Raw genomic sequence first — 18088 nt, 5'->3', positions numbered from 1 at the left:
AGCAATACACAGCTCCAATTCCAGGATGTATAGCTCAGCTGAGGAGCTTTTTATAAGGGATAATGTCAAAATATGCAAAGAACACAGCAGGAAGGTGAAAGAAAATAAGTTGGAGTTTCCCTCTGAGAAAGACACTGGATAAGGAATTATAAAAATATAATTTTTCTGAGTGTACTTTGGCATTAAGATAATGAATACAATTCAGTGGGATGATAAAATGACTTAATGGAAGCAAAACTAGGTCTGGTGTAGCTAGAAATTTGCCAGCCATAAAACTGAAGAATTTCCTGGTCTAGGAACTACTAGTGAAATTGTGCTTTCTGGTATAGTTTAAATCACTTCCTAAACATGAAGACCATGCTTTTTTACTAGTTCAAATATACTTCAGAAAATTAAAAAAGAAGTAAGCTCAAAAATCATAGGCAAATAAAAAATACCTTTCCTTCTCAAAAAAAAAAAAAAAAAAAAAAAAAAAAAAAAAAAAAAAAGGCAACAACTCAAAAATTCCAGATACTAAACAAGGTTGCTATGCTTAGAAGAATAGTAAATACAACTGTATTTAGATTTCATTTATCTCTTTGCAGGTACTACCATGAAAGAAAAGTAAACCACAGCAATTATGCTAAAAAGTACTAAGAAATTACTGATTTATGCTGTAGGAAGTGGACACTGTTTGGCATTTCTGCTCACCCTGAAAGCAAAAATGTTCACCTACACTGCCTATTTAGATTCTAATTTCTGCTGATCACTGCAGAAGTGGTTTAAAGTCCCTCACTCAGCCAAAGCCAGCTGAGTTACCATGAATCAGCCTTGGAAATACTAAATGAGTAGCTTGCAATAACATAAACATAAATAAAGAATTAGAATTAAAAAGAAGCTGGAATTACAACCTATAAGAAAAAAATAAGAAAGCACCATAAAGTCACAGTTCTCCAGGGAAGATGGGGCAGCCTGTCAAAGCTTCAATTCTGACCATGCTTTGCAACCATCAATTACATGCTGCTGTGCCAAGCTTTTAGTACTGTCTTATCTGTTGACTAAACACCCTTCTTAAAATAAAATGAGCCATCAGTTTGAGAAATTTCCCTAGTTATAGCTGTGTCAGCCTGCTTAAGTTGACCTTTAGGGAATTCTCATGAGAATAAAGGACATCTTATTATTCAAAGAGCATTGTGAACCAGGAGCTGCCGGTCTTAGACAAAAGCACAAGATTTTCTCCTAAGAGAACCTCTGAGGATCTGCTATGAATCATTCTCTTGACTAGTTTATAATCTGACATGTGAAAATAGCTGGGGGAAAATTAATCCCTGGCATAATTTCATCTTTGTATAATCCAGCAAAATTTGGCCCATTTGAATGTTTCTACTGGACAGTTCAGGGCAGAAATGCAGGGTTGAGGGGAATGCATGCAGTGGTGGAGAAACTAATCTGGCAAAAGGAAGTGGGTTTTGAGGCGGGTGAATCTGTTATGTATACATAGGCCAAATAGTCTTAAAATATGGGGGTTAATGGCAATGTTTGTAATATCAAAACGACATTATTACTCCTTTTATTTTGTAATTTCAAATTAGTTTTCCAAGTTTAATATTCTGAGTCATGATAATTGGTTGCGTGGGTAAAATTAACACCATCTATTCCCACTTCGCACAAAGCTCATGAACATGCTCTGGGTTTCGGGAGGAGAATTTGGGGTTCCAGGTTTCCACTACAGCACTTGACTACAACATGGTAGGAGGTAAATGGTAAAAAAATTGTGATCACATTGAGTAAGGATTTTTGCACACCTTGTCTGTCACCAGAAAACTTATAAAAAAATTATATTTTTATGCAAAGTGCCCTTCTGAAAAAATAGCTGTCTCACTGAAAGTAGAAGGACATGTGATTTTCTTCCTCTAGCTGAAAAAAAAATCTCGTTGGACTGATTATGACTAATGCAAGTGAACCACATGAACCCTGGAATGATGACAAGGGTGTAATGGGAAGTGATTGAAGAACATTCAACCATTGCATCTTGAATAAGCACCAACTTGGTTTAGAGAGCATAGTAAAGGGAAGGCAAATGAGAAGGAGGAGAAGGAATTTGGGAAGATAAACTTTCTTGTGGACAATGCTTCCAACCCAAATTTTCTCTGACATTTGTTAAACTAAAATAAGCAAATTTTTAAAGTTACTTGTTATTTTTGGACCGTTAGTATGAAAAGGGGTTAACTGACACTTGACACTGTTAATTTTCTAATTTTCTCTAAACTAGGCAAGAAGAAAAAAAAAAAAAAAAGAAAAAGGAATGGGGAAGGGGGAGGAGGGAATTCTGTAGAACAGGAAGAGCAAAACAAGGTAATTATATCATGATTCCATTATTTCAGTATCTATACTGAAGCATGTACAGTACAACAGCATTCTTTTAATGGGCAGAGAAATTCCCTGTACGTTGTTATTATAATGAGTACTAATGGAGAGTGATAAGACTACGGGAGTCTTCTCTCTGCACAGTGCCATTACAGGCATGAGTGCATAAATAGATTTTGATTGAGATAGTCGCTAGTAAAACATGACTTAATCTTTTTGTATGCCATTTGAAATAGCTTCAGAGTCTGTTTTTATCTCCAACCTATTATTTTGCTGTTTCTTATCTTTCATACTTCCACAGGGTCACTGCCTTCTTTGAGCATCCCTGCTCTGGTATTGGATCCTCCAGAGGCTGCAGGTGGATCTCTGCTGCACCTTGGGGTGCAGGGGCACAGCTGCCTCACCATGGTCTGCCCAGGGGCTGCAGGGGAATCTCAGCTCTGTTGGCCGGGGCAGTTCCACTCTGTCCTTCTTCACTGACCTTGGGGTCAGCAGGGCTGTTCCTCTTACATATTCTCACTCCTCTCTTTGACTGCATTTTCACTGGTGTTTTTGCTTTTCTCATTTTAAATCTGTTATCCCTGAGGCACTACCACTGCTGCTGATGGGCTCAGCCTGAGCCAGCAGCGGATCCATCTCCCAGAGCATTGGCTCTACTGGACACGGTAGAAATTTCTGGCAGCTTCTCACAAAAGTCACCCCTGTAGTTCTGTTGCCACCACAATATTGCCACTCAAACCTAATACAGTGTCAGAAACTGTTTCAAGGACTGTCAAATGTACCAGTACAAGATAGAAAGGAATGAGCAGAATTTGGTCTGCCTTCACATTTCAGTCTCACCAGTGACCTATTTACTAACAGGAAAATATATGCCATTACTAAAGAAGACAATCTTCTGGAAAACTTTATGTCATTAAAAACCCAGCACAGAAAAATAGTTTGTTCTCAGTTGCAGGTTTGAGGTGATTTACGTTTCCTGAAATCAGTGCTTTGGGAAGAGGTATATCTGGATAGGTACTAAGTCACAGGACAAAAGTCAAGGTGAACAGGAGAGGCTGGCTGCAGACCCAGGGTGATAGATGCAGAGAAAAGAAGAAAACCCCATTTGCTTCCTGGATGTGTAATTTTCAAGATAGATGCTTTGTCACATGGTATGTTGTCCACCTTGTCCAGAGGTATGCTTGTGTGTAGGCATCCATGAAGCATAGAAAGCAGATCCATACTTTCCAGATAGTGGGAGGTTCCTTCTTCACTAATGTCTGCTATCCTAAAGAAGCACATAAAGGTTCCTCAGCAGAGAAAAAAGTGGGATAAACTGGGCCCCACAAAGCACAAGTCCTGAGGTGAAACTGACTCCTGTGCCTGAATCAAAGGTGTCCATACATGCTGCATACAGCACAGATGCTCTTCAGTGACAGTTCTTGACCTCCTTGCTACTAGAGTAAGGCAGTGATGGTCTCTTCACATGAATCAGGAATAACACAAGCACAGCCCAGAAAACCAGAGATCCTCTAGGCTTGGCAGACCTTCAGTAAAGTCAACTTAGGAAAAATCGAATGAGGATTTGAGAGCAAGGAAAAGTGCAAAAAAACCTCAAAGCTCAGAAAATCTGCCAGTGCAGCGATGCTGTTCAAGCACAGTTCAGCCCGTCTTCCAGCTTTAGGTCTGCTTTGAATGAGGAAGTTTGAGGCTGTGGTAGTTTCTACTTCTAATGATACATTCACTTAAATACAAAGGTTTCATCAGCAGAATCACATCTCTGAATGTCATGAGTCAGCTGAAAATTGCAATCCAACCTCTTCTGCTATTTCAGATGTAATTCAAACACAGTCTGATGATTCTAAAAAGAAGAAAGAGACATTGATGAGCTGATTAATAGATTTTGTGAGATATCTGTGCACTCAAAAGTAGACTTTCTGAAAAATTTAGGGCACAATCCATCTAACCAAATGTACAAGTCAGTAATGCATTTAGATCTAGCCCAGTTATTTAGATTTCCTTTATAGTCAGAAAAGAGAAATAAGCTCCTTTAAGTCACTATCACCTCACTGAAACAGATATTAAAAGCAGGTGGCCAAAAAACAGCAATTTCTTCTGGAATGACTCCATCATTAGTGACTAAAATTAATCAGCATCAATCTTGCTCTTTCTCATCAAATACCTAAAACACATGAATAGCAATTGATCTTCTGAGGTTTTCTGGTCACCGAGCTGGGGATCACCAGGTGCCGTGCTCTGAAACACTGCTCCTTACCTAAAATGTGCCTGTCCACAGCGGGTCTCCCATGGACAGCCCCCAGGTTCAGAGGGACCATTTCTGTGTCAGGACAGCAAAGTTTTTGTCGCACAAAATGCAGCATCTTGAGTACCACCTATGGGTACACTATTTACTGGTTAAATTAATTAATTGTTTGAACCCCATCCCAGATAACCAACCTAATGATGTACTGGGCACTGTGTTTTTGTGCCAAGAGGGATCTAGTTTCCCTAGAAAGCTTTTCTGAAAACCCATCATAATGTCTTGCTTCCTGGGGCAACCCTGAGATGAAAGTGAGAGAAAGGTTGCAGTTTTCATGTATGAAGAGAAACATAGAAGTATTAAAACAAGTCAAGAGTTTGTCCAATTCCATCCCAAGTTAACAAAAAATAGTAATGTTAGTGAGGATTGTAATACCATATACAAACACTGTTGTTACTCATTATACAAACATAGTTGTTACTCATTCAGATCAGACCTGGCAAACCTTGCTTGCCAGGCATAGAATAGTCTGACAAGCACAAATAGGACTTATTCTTTGATCTACCTTTATCAAAATGTAAGAAAGCCTCTCCTTTTTTCTTCTCATTTTCCTATCCTCTCTTGAACTTCCTATCACCTTAAGCACATCACCCTAAAGCTATTAAGTTTTATCTAAGCCAGCATAGTATCTAGATGGAATTAGGGTCACTGAATGCATGGAACTGACCTGGTAAGCAATATATTTTTCAAAATGTCATTTCCTTTTTTGTTTTCCAGGGGTGAGGAGAAGGGAAGCTGTCTTTCTTATGTCTTTTCTTGTACTCTCTAGATAAGCTTATCTATTCTTTTTATAACATCTGCTTACATGATTTCTACATGTTTTTCGCATATAATTAAATAATTCTAATAGAGGTCCTTCACTTACTTTATTAAAATGAATGAGGATGGGCATGTTCCTTGAAAATTTGTGGAATAATTGAGAAAGGGTTGTTTGGAATAGTGCTTAACATCTGAAATTCCCTCGTATTGCCATGCAAAAGTCGACTGATTATTTCTGAGTGATGTATGCTATGCTGTTAGTCTAATTGCCAGCAGTGGCACTGCTCAGCCATAAAGAAGTTCACTGCATCAACAAAATTTAATTGGGGCACCTCAATATACTGGCATTTTCTTGCAGAGCTAGTTAAAATGAATACAGAAACTGCTCTGCACAAGGATTGAAACGCATATTCTTCACTTGAACCTGGGAAATTCACAGAAAAACTAATTTTGCAACAGCATGCTGTGATTCTGCTTCTTGTTCTTCACTCCAGCAATCATCAGCTGAATGCACACACACAATAAAAAGTCTCATTTATTCTATCACATGACACTTTGGGATTACTTAAGTGACCAGGCTTTACTCTCATGCAAAAATTTTAGATAAGAAAAGTAAAAGTAACAAAAAATAAAAGGGGTGGGGGGGATTGTATAGTCATTTTATCCAAATTTTGTTTCATTTTGTACCAAAATTAGTCAGTCTAGTACTGATAATGACATCTGTATTAACATACTGTTGTTTCCTCATGTGCAGAAATGCTTGTAACAAAAAAACAAAACCAAAAAAACAATTTTATAGTAAATCTTAAAACCCCAGCCATAGCAGGAGCTAAACTTGTTATATTTTTATTACTCACATCCTCCTTGGTTGGCAGATTCATTAAGGTCAGGAAGAAGTCTAAAATATCCACTGACATTAAAGTTACCTATAGGCTTAAAAGTAAAGAGGAACATTGAAGAAGGAGAAAATTTAATTCTTTCTCTGTGAGTCTTTGGGAGAAAACGAGTTTGCCACCTTAAATGAGTAATAGGGCAGGTTTCAGAAGTGGCATATGAAAGCATTTGTTGTAACGCTGAACTTTACTTTCTCTCATTAAGTTGATTCATTGTGTAGGTAACAAGGCAAAAGCTGGCAAGTGCTGACTGCTGTGCAAGCCTCCATGCTGAACACATCCATCATTCAAAACTTTGAATTCCAAACCTGGTGGCCATGCTTCTTTTAATGCAGCACAGGTTGGTTTTCTCGATCTCTAAGTGCACATTGCTGGCTCATGTCCAGTTTGTCATCCATCAATAACCCCAAACCGTTCTTCCCAGAGATGTTCTCAGGGTGTTCATCACCCAGGCTTACTGGTACCGATGAGTGCACCAGATGCAACATCTCATGTCTGGGTCAACATAATCACTCCTATCAGTGCTGACTGAGTGACAAATGGGTTGAGAGAAGATCCTTGAAGGGACAGCCCCAGACATCTCACTGTATACAATGAAAATATTATCTTGGGCTTCAAGACTCTCAAGTACTTAAAAAGAGCATCCTCATCTAAAAACTGTCCCAAACAGAGTGCAAATCAGGCCCCAAATCTGCTTGGTATAACTATTTCTCAGAGGCATTTGTTTCAGAAATGGATCCTTGACACTGATTAATCAAAAGTAGAGGTGACGTCTTTTGTTGAGTGGGATGCATTGAGGGTCGGGGACTATTGATTGTTCTGATTAATACACTGCACTCCCACGTCTGGGAAATGGCAACTCAAATTGGAAGGCCCCTTTTCTGCCCTGCTTTCATGGGTACAATTCCCCTCTGAAATCAGTGTCTCAGAGAAAAAAGAGAATCAATGGTTCCAGGCATTAGTGAAGGTCAGAGTGCAAGGCATAGAGGGCAAGTCATTGGCCGTTGTAAATCATGGTCTCTCTCTTAACTCACTGGATCTATTGCATTTTAGTCAGGGATTTGACCCTGAGAGCAATCTGTATTTTTCCCTCATATCTATTGTTTCCTTATATGATTTCAATGGCTATTTGGTTTTATAATCTGAGCTATTCAAAATAGATTACAGTCAGTGTTCTATTAATTTCTAAGATTCACAAATATTTTGAGAAAAAAAGGTTGATAATTTCTATGCCTTTAATCTTTTTATAGTTTATTGGTATGTATTCCCTACCTTTCACTGCTCAAAGAATACCTCTGGTCTAGAAAGATGCTGGGAACTCAAAGGAAGGTGTGAGCATATAAATCTGACTATATATATAATGTTATATTGGAGTGTGGAGGATACTCAGTATCCTGAAGATATGCACTTCTTTTGTTAATTCCTATTGGGTATTTATTTTACTTTTTTCTGCCTTTACTTCCCTTTCTCAAAAAAACCAAAACAAAAAGAGCATACAGTATATGTCCTGAGAAATTTAATATTCACCTGAATTTTACTATTACAAAATTCTGCAATTTCTTACAAAAAAAAAATCCTACTTTTTTCTCTTAGTGTCATGGTTTAACCCCAGACAGCAACTAAGCACCACAGCTGCTTTCTCACTTCACTGCCACAGTGGGATGAGGGAAAGAACCAGAGAAAGGTAAAGCCCATGTCCTTGAGATAAGAACAGTTTAATAATTTAATAATAGGACTAATAATAACAACTACAGGAAAAAGAGAAGGAGGAATAAAACCCAAAAAACACAAAGAAAGTACAATGCAATTATTCACCATTCTCTGACCTATGCCCAGCCCATCCCCTAAGCAGTGCTCAGCTCTGCCCAGGCAACTCCCCCCAGTTTATAGATGGAACGTGATGCTGTGTGATATGGAATATCCCTCTGACCAGTTCAAGTCAGCTGTCCCAACCATTCTCCCTCTCTCCACTTCTTGTGCACCTGCTCAGTGGTACTGAAAAGTTCTTGACTTAGGGTAAGCACTGCTCAGCAACAACTAGCACATCAGTTTGTTGCCAACCTTATTCTCATACCAAGCCCAAAATACAGTGCTGTGCCTGCCACTAGGGAAGAAAATTAACTCTATTCTGGCCAAAACCAGGACACTTCTACATCTCAGATGAAAAGCAATCTTTAATATTTCTCCAAGGAAAAAAACTCTCCAAGGAACAAAATATCACTTCTAAAGAAATATACCTAAGTAAGATGGAGGGTTTGGGTTTTGGGGTTTTTTTTTGTTTTTTATCTCTTGTTTCTTTGATTATTTGTGGATTTCATAAGCATGATCTTATATATCCTAAGCCTGAACTTACAGTGTAAGCATAAAGACAAAAAAAAAAAAAAAAAAAATTATATGTTCATCCCAAATTTGCAGCATCAGAAAAATGAGATTGTTCAGAAAAAAATTAATCACCAATTGAGCTGACTTTTGATAATTAGAGATTGGCTTCTGGAGTATGACAACTTTTAAATAAATGCCAGTGCTATCCTTTAACATGAATATTAGAGGAAGCTTCTAGTAGATACTTCTCAGAAACAAATAAAAACTCTGCCATGCAATTTTCAAAGGGTTCTGAAAACCCAGTTACTCATCTCCCAGAAAAAGTCACAAGCAATGCTTTCAGCTGCCTCTGGAAATCCCAACAAAAACTCCCTTATCTTCATTATCCATTACCCCTGTATAAGGAATAGGATAGAGAATAAAATACAAATAGATGTGGATGGATGAGAGTCTAATTTAATAACTACTCAATATAACTGCCCACTGTCTGATGCATTGCTGCATAAGGTGCTATTGATTCAAGGAAAAAGATTATATGAGAGCTGGGAGAAAATGTCTGGCGCTGTTCTCCCAAGATTTATTGTTTCTGATAATGAGTAAATAGATTTTATGCAAGAAAATCTAGCAAGGCTTTTTCCAACTGTTTTAATATTGTCAGCTTCATGGACAAAATCCCTTATAACTTCAGGAATACTGCACATGCAGATAAAATATCTGTGTGTACTCAGTCACCTAGTGAAGGCTCCCATGAAGTGCAAGTAATAGCAGATAGGAGAGGCTGCCAAGGATCCCTTCATGTATTAATTTTCTCATGGTACATATTGTCTTAGTTTCTATAAGTAGCATAGAGGTTTTTGATATTTTCTTTGTGTCAGGATTAAATCTCACGCTAAACAAGGCATTAATTATCTGGTATGACCAGGTAGCAGTAACTTCTGGGGTAGGTGTCCCTCAGAAAAAATGGTGCTCTGTTTCAGGACTTGTTCTGCCTTCTACAGCTTGTTCGGATCAAAAATTTCACCTATGGCAGTGAGAGGTAGCTCACATGTAGAGAGATATTAGGTCTGCCAAAACCCTTCATATACATCTTCATTGATTTGAGGTTCTTCTGTATCTACTCTTCCTCTCAATCTTTTATTTTGAGGTAATATCTTTATCTGAAAATCATCCTGGGTAACTTCCTGACTCATAACATAGCCAAATATTACGTCCAGCATTTTGAGCAATTCTGCAATAAGCTGGCTTGCAAAAGTGCTTCTAATTTAACTATTTTCCCTAAGAAAAATTCCTTTTTTCATCTGAAAGAGGACTACCACTCTTCATTAGTTTACCCTTAAATCACTGCCACCTCTTAGCTGAGCTTCTTTTTATCTGAGTAATACAGTTTTAGCATCTTGGATTTAAAATTTACTGAGCTAATGATTTTTCCTGCCACAGCATTAGAACTGAAACATTTAGAAGCATATGTCACGGAATTAGCAGATTTCTTTTACTGATTCCTACATGCATTAAATGGATTAGAATACGTGGGAAGTAGAAAAAGAGCTGAGATTTAACCTCCATCCCCACAACATTCCAGGCACCCATCTGGAGCAATACCTCTGTATACTGAAAGGTACAACTCTTAGCAGTTGTGTTAAAATTACACCTACAATAATTAGGGAAGTGTGCCCACTGCTGGGAAAATACAGATGCCTCAACTCTTGTGCAATGCTCTTCTTTGGAACATATCTTCATCTTTTATATACTTATATATCTATGTAAACAGAGCTCTAACTATAGATATATATATATAGACATAGACGTATATGATGATAGATCTATCTATGTGCATATTTAAGAATGAGAACAGGCTGAGCCCTAAACTTTATAAAGCTCAATATCTTTATAAAATATTTTCACTTGTAACTCAGTGAAACTGGAAAGCCTATTGAAATTAATAAGAAAGTACTTGAACACTGAGTAAAGTAACATGAGAGCCAAAACCAATTATTACGAAAAGCTAATGGAGAACAAATGAAATGCTAAAGTAAACAAAAAGGGGGGGAAATGGCTCTTTAAAAATGGAGAGGAGAGGAAAGAGGAGAGGGAGAGAGGGAGAGGAAAGAGGAGAGGGAGAGGGAGAGGGAGAGGGAGAGGGAGAGGGAGAGGGAGAGGGAGAGGGAGAGGGAGAGAGGGAGAGAGGGAGAGGGGGAGAGGGAGAGAGGGGGGGAGGGAGGGGGAAAGGGAGGGGGAGGGGAAGGGGGAGGGGAAGGGGGAAGGGAAGGGAAGGGAAGGGAAGGGAAGGGAAGGGAAGGGAAGGGAAGGGAAGGGAAGGGAAGGGAAGGGAAGGGAAGGGAAGGGAAGGGAAGGGAAGGGAAGGGAAGGGAAGGGAAGGGAAGGGAAGGGAAGGGAAGGGAAGGGAAGGGAAGGGAAGGGAAGGGAAGGGAAGGGAAGGGAAGGGAATTATTCAATTTTTTTTATTGTTTAACATCCCATCATTTTAGATCTTTCCTCAAGTCAATAGCATCTTCATTAAACTCTCCAGGAATTATTCAAAGTAATTTCCACTAGGCACAAAGTTAAGGGGTTTAAGAATCATTATTAACCTGTGTGTAGCAATCATTTCATAAGTAGGATGTTTTCCAGATGATGCATGCTTTGACAGTTCTAACAGGATAATAGTTTTAGCAAACTGAGGGAGATTTCTAATTTTGTATGAATGAAAATCAATATATATTTCTTTGGATTTACTATATATAACTGTTATAATTCTCCCAGCATTTCATCAGCTATGCTCTGGGTCAATCTGTACAAATTCCTAATATAAGACAAGCACTGTACTACTCCCTGGGGAAATTGAGGTAGAATTTTCCTTATCAGCATGATTAGGCCAGTGAAAGTTGTGTTTGCTTATTTTCTTTGTGTATGACATGTATGACAGTCCAGAATCATCAGCAGCAGCAATTAAGATCAGGCCAGTGATATCCTTCTATCCTGCACTGCGTCAAGAGGCTCTGATGCTGAAAGAGTGGCAGTTTTGGGAGATGGGGATGGATGTGGTTCTCAGCAGCATCAGACCTGTTGAGCCCAGTTGCCAGTGGTTCTGTAGTCCAAGTGTACATGTGCAGGCACATTGTCCACACCTCCATCTCTGGACCATAGTGAAGATGTTCATATGATAACAACAGCAGACCTAGGTAGTCTTTTACTGTCAGTTTAGATGGCAGCAACATCTGTGACTAAATCATCTCAGTGACTCATTTAATCATTCCTTTTATAAAACCTGAGGTGTTATGCTACAGTGTACCTGCTGCTGCTCCAGACACAATTACTAGTCAATCATTATAATCAGACCTGCCATATAGTTTTAAGTGATTTACTACTGAAAACAGGATCAGCCCAAAATGCTGTGGGACTCTTCTCATTTGCTGAATGTCTTCCACAAGGAAATGCAGCAAAACTGAGCTTCAAGAGATTTTAATTTCTTGATATTTCATTTGCATCTTTGTGTGGCCTCTGTCTTCACTGGTTTGAACCCCTCTGGAGTTGTCTCACATTTTCCATAATGCTTCTGCTTGCCTCCATCTTACTGAAGCTATGGCTTTGGTGCAGAAGAGTTTTAATAGACTAGATTGCAGGGACACCTTAAATAGTCAAAAAAAAAAAAAAAAAAAAAAAAAAAAAAAAAAAAAGACTAGACGAGCTCTGAGTCTCAGAATCCCATTATCATCTTGAAGCTATTGCCTACATTTCTTTGTATCTGATACAAAGTTATCTTAAGTATTCTGCCTCACCTAAGTGCAGTCTGGGTTGCTGGCACAAGACTTCTTTTTCATCAGCCATGTACCTCATTTAAAACACATCATTTTCCTTCCTGGTTCAGCTCAGTACTCAAGATATTTTATACTTCCATTTTATCACCTCTTGGGGTTTTTCACTCCAACTGCTCTGAGACTGATAGAGACGTGCTAGGCACATTTACAAAGGTGCAGAATTACAGACAAACAACTACCTATGCATGCATCCCCAAAAATTTTAGCTATTTTACTACATCCTTTTTTGGGGATTTTTTTTAAGAAAAATATCTGCATTTGCTTGTTTACATAGCAGAGAAGTGGTTATCATTCTCATGTGATAAAAAAAAGCACTGCATTATGCCAAACCACTTGAAATAACAAACGAAACACTGATGATAAAGCCTCACTCCTTGAAATCACCTTTCTGTGATTGTTTTGCAAATAACTTACCAAATCTGATGATGGAGCTGTAAAGACTAGATCAGGTTAACTGCTCCACTGTCCTCATTGTCCAAAGATTAATTCTTTAGTTCCCTGTATTGGGAAATAGATTTCAAAAGCCCTGGAGACAGACCTAGAATGATTTTCCTGATATATCTTTCACCTTAGTGTAGAAAGGAAGGAGAAACTGAAGAAGAGTAGATTCACTATTTCCTTAATAGAAGAGAGCATATTGGAGTGTGGTTATTTTTCAGAGGGGAAACCTTATGAGAATTATTTCAGGGTCATACTATTTTATGGACCTAGAGGGAATGCTGAGAAGTGAAATCCTTGTCATTCTTAACAGATAACAGACTATGAAAATCACATTATATACCCAGTTGTTATCTTTAATTGAGAATCTGTTTTACCAAAAGTAGAGAAAAGCAGGAGCAAAACTCAACAATATAACAACAAGCTAATCCCTCAGGTGATACAATTAAATGTTTTGGAAAACAAAAATGCCATCAGTAAACAGGAAACTCAATGATATTAAAGAATGATTTGTGTTGTATGTTGAGTTTTGATAACTTTGTCTGCAAAATGTTTTCCTCCTGACCCAGAATGCCTTGACTATTGGAATATTCTTCTTTCTGCTAATTTGGACATGAGCTAAGAAGTGTAGCCATGCCTATTCTGGTTCTTTGTTCTGTGAGAAGTCTTCCCTTGCTTACTTGCATTTTTCATTTTTTATGCATGAGGAAAAAACAGAACATAAACATTGCACTGACAGTTGTACATTATGTCAAATTTTTTATAAATTTTTCTATGATACCATGCATATGCATTTGTTTATGTAAATGCACATAGTATCTCTCAAAAGCTTTAGGAGATATACAACAACTACAAGTCAGAATATAAATACATATGAAAAAGAACCCTAGAAAATAACTACTCTTGTAGGTCATACATTCATAGTAATCACTCTGGGAAAATCATAAAAATAACTCTTTTCAATACTTTCAGGCTAAAAGCAACCTCCTACATTCAAATTGGAAACAAGACACTTTGAGTATTTCCTCCAGAGTATGTCTTATAAGTACCAATGTCATCAAATGCCACAGTTTTGACCTGAGCAATCTTCTGGAAGTGCTCAGAGGATTTTCAGGGTCATACCAGACTCACACAGATTTTTTTGATCTCTCAGCAGTGGATCCCTAGTAAGGAATGATGCCAGCAGGTTAGGATTTCCACAGCTTTAAAAAGAGCAAGAAACAACCCAGGAGAAGACACTGAAGAGCAACTGCATATGGGTACATTTCTTCTCTCCACATCATTGCCCAAGTAGATGTCTCGTTTTTTTCTTCTTCTTGGCTTCTCTCCATAGAATTACAAAATTGCCCTTTGGCATGTGATCAGACACGCCAGAGTGATCTCATTTTCGTGTTCTGACACAGCCACAGTTTTTAGAAATTTGTTCAGTGGTTGTGTCATCAATGGAAACTGTTTTTTGTACCAAGGTTGCAACACACTCTGCAGGTAAGACAATAAAATTATCTTCAGTTGCTAAAATATCCGCTCTTTTAAAAAATGAAAATCTTAGTGTTCCCTATATTCTAATCCATGACAATTAACCTATACACAGGGTGTATTTCCAGTTGTAAGGTAATGTAGCATTCCTTCAAAGAGGTGTCAAAAACAATCATAGGCTAATGAGATTTTACAAGAACCACCTGCTGGTTGCTTTCAATTAGATAAAATGCCCTGGTTGGAAGTGAGGAAACACATTTTCATTACTTTCAAAAGGGTTGCACAACAGAAAGTAATAAGAGTAAAATAAATGAGGGACTAATAGAATAGTCTGAACTTTCCAGCTCCACTTCCCTCCTCCTCATTTCTATTTGGGGGAAAAAAAAATAAACAAATCCAACAAACAAATAAAAACAATGGCAATACTGAGTGTCCAAAGACATGAGGAAAAACACAGAGAAAGCTTCATGAATACCTGATATTGTCAGTTCACTGACTCCCCAAGACAAATCCTAAAACCAATTTCTTTGAGTCAGATGAAGCATTTTGTTCAATTCGAGATGAAATGTTTTCCTTTGCATTTATGTTGTCCTTTTTAAGATGAAAAATAAAAATATATTTTTAAAAGCAAAAGGCTATTTTAAATAATGTAGTTATTGCATTTCAAATTTTTTACTGAATTCAGATTTCAGAATATCTCTTGGGAAGAAGGATGTGATCAGAAAGAACAGTTTGACAAAACCTGACATGATAGTCAGATATACTTTTTAAACATTTGTTTACTCAAGAAACCATGGGCCAAAATTTACTCTGCCATGCTTTTGACACCTGGGCTTTCTATTATAACATCAGAAATTACCTTGGACACTTGTTAGAAAATAACCTTGGACACTGTTTAGAAAACTGATATAAACCAGAAGGCAAAGCACCCAATACAGCCCCCTATGAATGGAGGAAGAGCATGGGGCAGAACATGACGGATTTTTTCTCTTTTATGTTTATTTTATAGGACTTTCATACTTGCAAGTTCCAGAGAAAAAATTGAAAGAGCAGAGAACTGAAGAGCTGACACTCTTTACATTTCCTCCCGCCTCATATCAGGCTGTAAAGGACATTGAATCTGTGAGACAGAGAGGTTATTTCTAGGGATGTAAGGCCTGCAGATTGGTAAAACCCCTTCAAGTTAGAGTCTCTCTTCTCATGTAATGTTTCATTTGCAGTTTTACACCACTGAATTTTTGAAGTATTGTAGAGGATTTAAAGACTAGTGACTAGCATCATGGAAGATGCCTCCTGAAAACTACTGTGGAATCCTTTACTGTGGAGGTGGTTTTCCATGGAGTCTAAGTATTTATATAGTTCTATTACCTCTGTTAGCAACAGCATTTTTAGGTAATGTGTCTCTTAAAAAGGCTTTCTACACATTCCACCTGACATCTAAATGCTGATTTTATTTTGTTCACCATTTTGCACAGCTGAAAAAATATATAAAATATTTCCCATGATTCTTATTCTACATGACAAGTTATCTTTTAATAAATTAAAAAGATAGTCAGTGGATGCTACTCAGTTCTACAGAAGAGGAAGATTCCTTTCAGAAAAAGACAGAAAACACTAATTAAACAACTTCTCCACTGACTTGCATTTGGGATGGGGAAAAAGAAAAAAAAGGTATAAGGAAAAGAGCAAATCCCTTAACAATGAGAGACCTGACTTTCAATAAATAAATAACTAAATAATTTAAAGTGGTTTTTTTTTTTTTTTTAAGACACGAAAAACAAATTTTGCCTCCACAGGTGTTTGTGGTGAATTACCTTAGCTGAAGGAAGGTTTTTAAGGGCCTCTGGTTTCAGCCAAAAGCCAAAGAACCTTGCAGAAGGAAGAAGTCTTATCCCTGTGAGAAGTGCAAAAGTGCTATAAAAGGATTCTTCCTTCAGTCAACTGAAAAAAGGTCAGATCCATTGATGATTGATAGAAGCTGAATGCACTGTCACACTTCTTGAAGTCTCAACAACTGTATACCCTGAAGATATTGTTCAAAAAGATGCCTTTCAAACTGAGTCACAGGCAGAGTACAATTTAAAAATCTTCTGTGGCACTAAAAAATAAAAACTCATGCTTTAGAGGCTACATTGTACAGAACCATGGCTTCAATACAGACAGCTGGGGCAACCAGTCCTTGCCTGCTGAGGAGAGAGAGAGAGAGAGAATGTGTCATCTAGAGGCTGACACAATGCATGGATTTCCAAGTTAATTCAAATTAGCCAAGCAGATCACCAAAACAAAAAGTGTTTATGCAAAAGCAGGCTGAAAACCAAAAGGTGAATAATCTTGATTTTTCATAAAGTGTAATGTAGAAATTAATTTTAAAATTAGGGAAATGAAGTGTGGGTGAGCTTTGGTTTTCAAAATTTAAAGCAAAAAGGGATTAGTTTTAAATATAAGACAGTAAGAAGTCTTATTTATCATCATTTGTGGTTCATCAGTCAGAAAAGGTCAGATGATATTCCACAGGGACAAAGTTACTCGTAGTCACACTAGTCTCAGATCAATCCATGGAGAGGACTGGGTGCATTAAAACTCACTTCCCCCTGCTTTGTAGGATCATCATTTTCTTCTGACTCAGTTCAGCCACACATAATTCATCTTTCACTCCATCGCCCTTAGCTTCCCAGCCAGGCAAGAGGGATTGGTCAGCAGTGCTCTTTGGGCTATGTTTCCCCTTATTGGTGAGTCTCCCCCACAGCGGCAACTTTTGAAATATATTATATATATTGGAATAAATAAATAAATAAATAAATAAATAAATATATATATATATATATAAGATGCCTCCATCTGTTCAAGTGTTTGCTTCAGGCACAGATAGTTCTTGCAAAACAACCTGTATGTTCACATTAAGCATTGGTTATTTTTGAAACAGAGTTCTTTCTGGGGAGGGAGAAAACTGCAATTTCTCCCCCTTGCTCATTCTGCCTCTTCATGCCCACAATATTTAGAAAGTAAAATCAAATTTTATTTCCATTTACACTATTGCAGAATGCCTAATCCAAGCTGCAATCTAGCTAGCCCTAAAGAAATAAGAACAGTATTTTATTTGTGACAAGGCTGGCCAATGTGTCTAGCTTTTAAATATCATATTTAAGCTATTCCTACATGAAGTTTTCCTAATGAGTGTTATTATTGTTGTGTTACCTTCCAGCACTGCCTATCAAGACAGGAGTAGGTAGCGTATCCAGATCTGCTACACAGACTGATTGAGAATCACTAGCGAGACAAAAGGGCAGATGAGAGGCATTAATATGAGGGAAGGAAAAATTACCTCATGCCATGCCCAGGAAGAGTATAATTGAGTTGTTTCTAAATGGGAAAGGAAACCACTTGCAGAAGGGAAGCCTGCTGATACCATTCATTTACTGCCAAGAGAACTGGAACATCATCGTGCATCGCAGCTCCAACCGCCAAGGCAGCCTTGTTACTTTGCCTGTGGAAGACCATGACTTGGTCATGACTGATCCCCAGGGCCACAATACCTGCAGAAAGTCAGTCCTTGCCCTCTAATGTTCATTCTTGGCTACATGGATTATCAGTGGACAGAGAACAGCTTGGTGGGGGTCACCTTGCTGCACAGGCTCTTAGCAGATCTGTGCCCTCTACGACTTTCAAAACGCTTGTAAAGTTGTCTTTCAAGAACCTTGTAAACTTACTTTCATACCTGTGTATAAACTTACAGCGCCCCT

The sequence above is a fragment of the Vidua macroura genome, chromosome 2, assembly GCF_024509145.1.
Source record: "Vidua macroura isolate BioBank_ID:100142 chromosome 2, ASM2450914v1, whole genome shotgun sequence".
Lineage (NCBI taxonomy): Eukaryota > Metazoa > Chordata > Aves > Passeriformes > Viduidae > Vidua > Vidua macroura.
Note: the sequence above shows the minus strand (reverse complement) of the source record.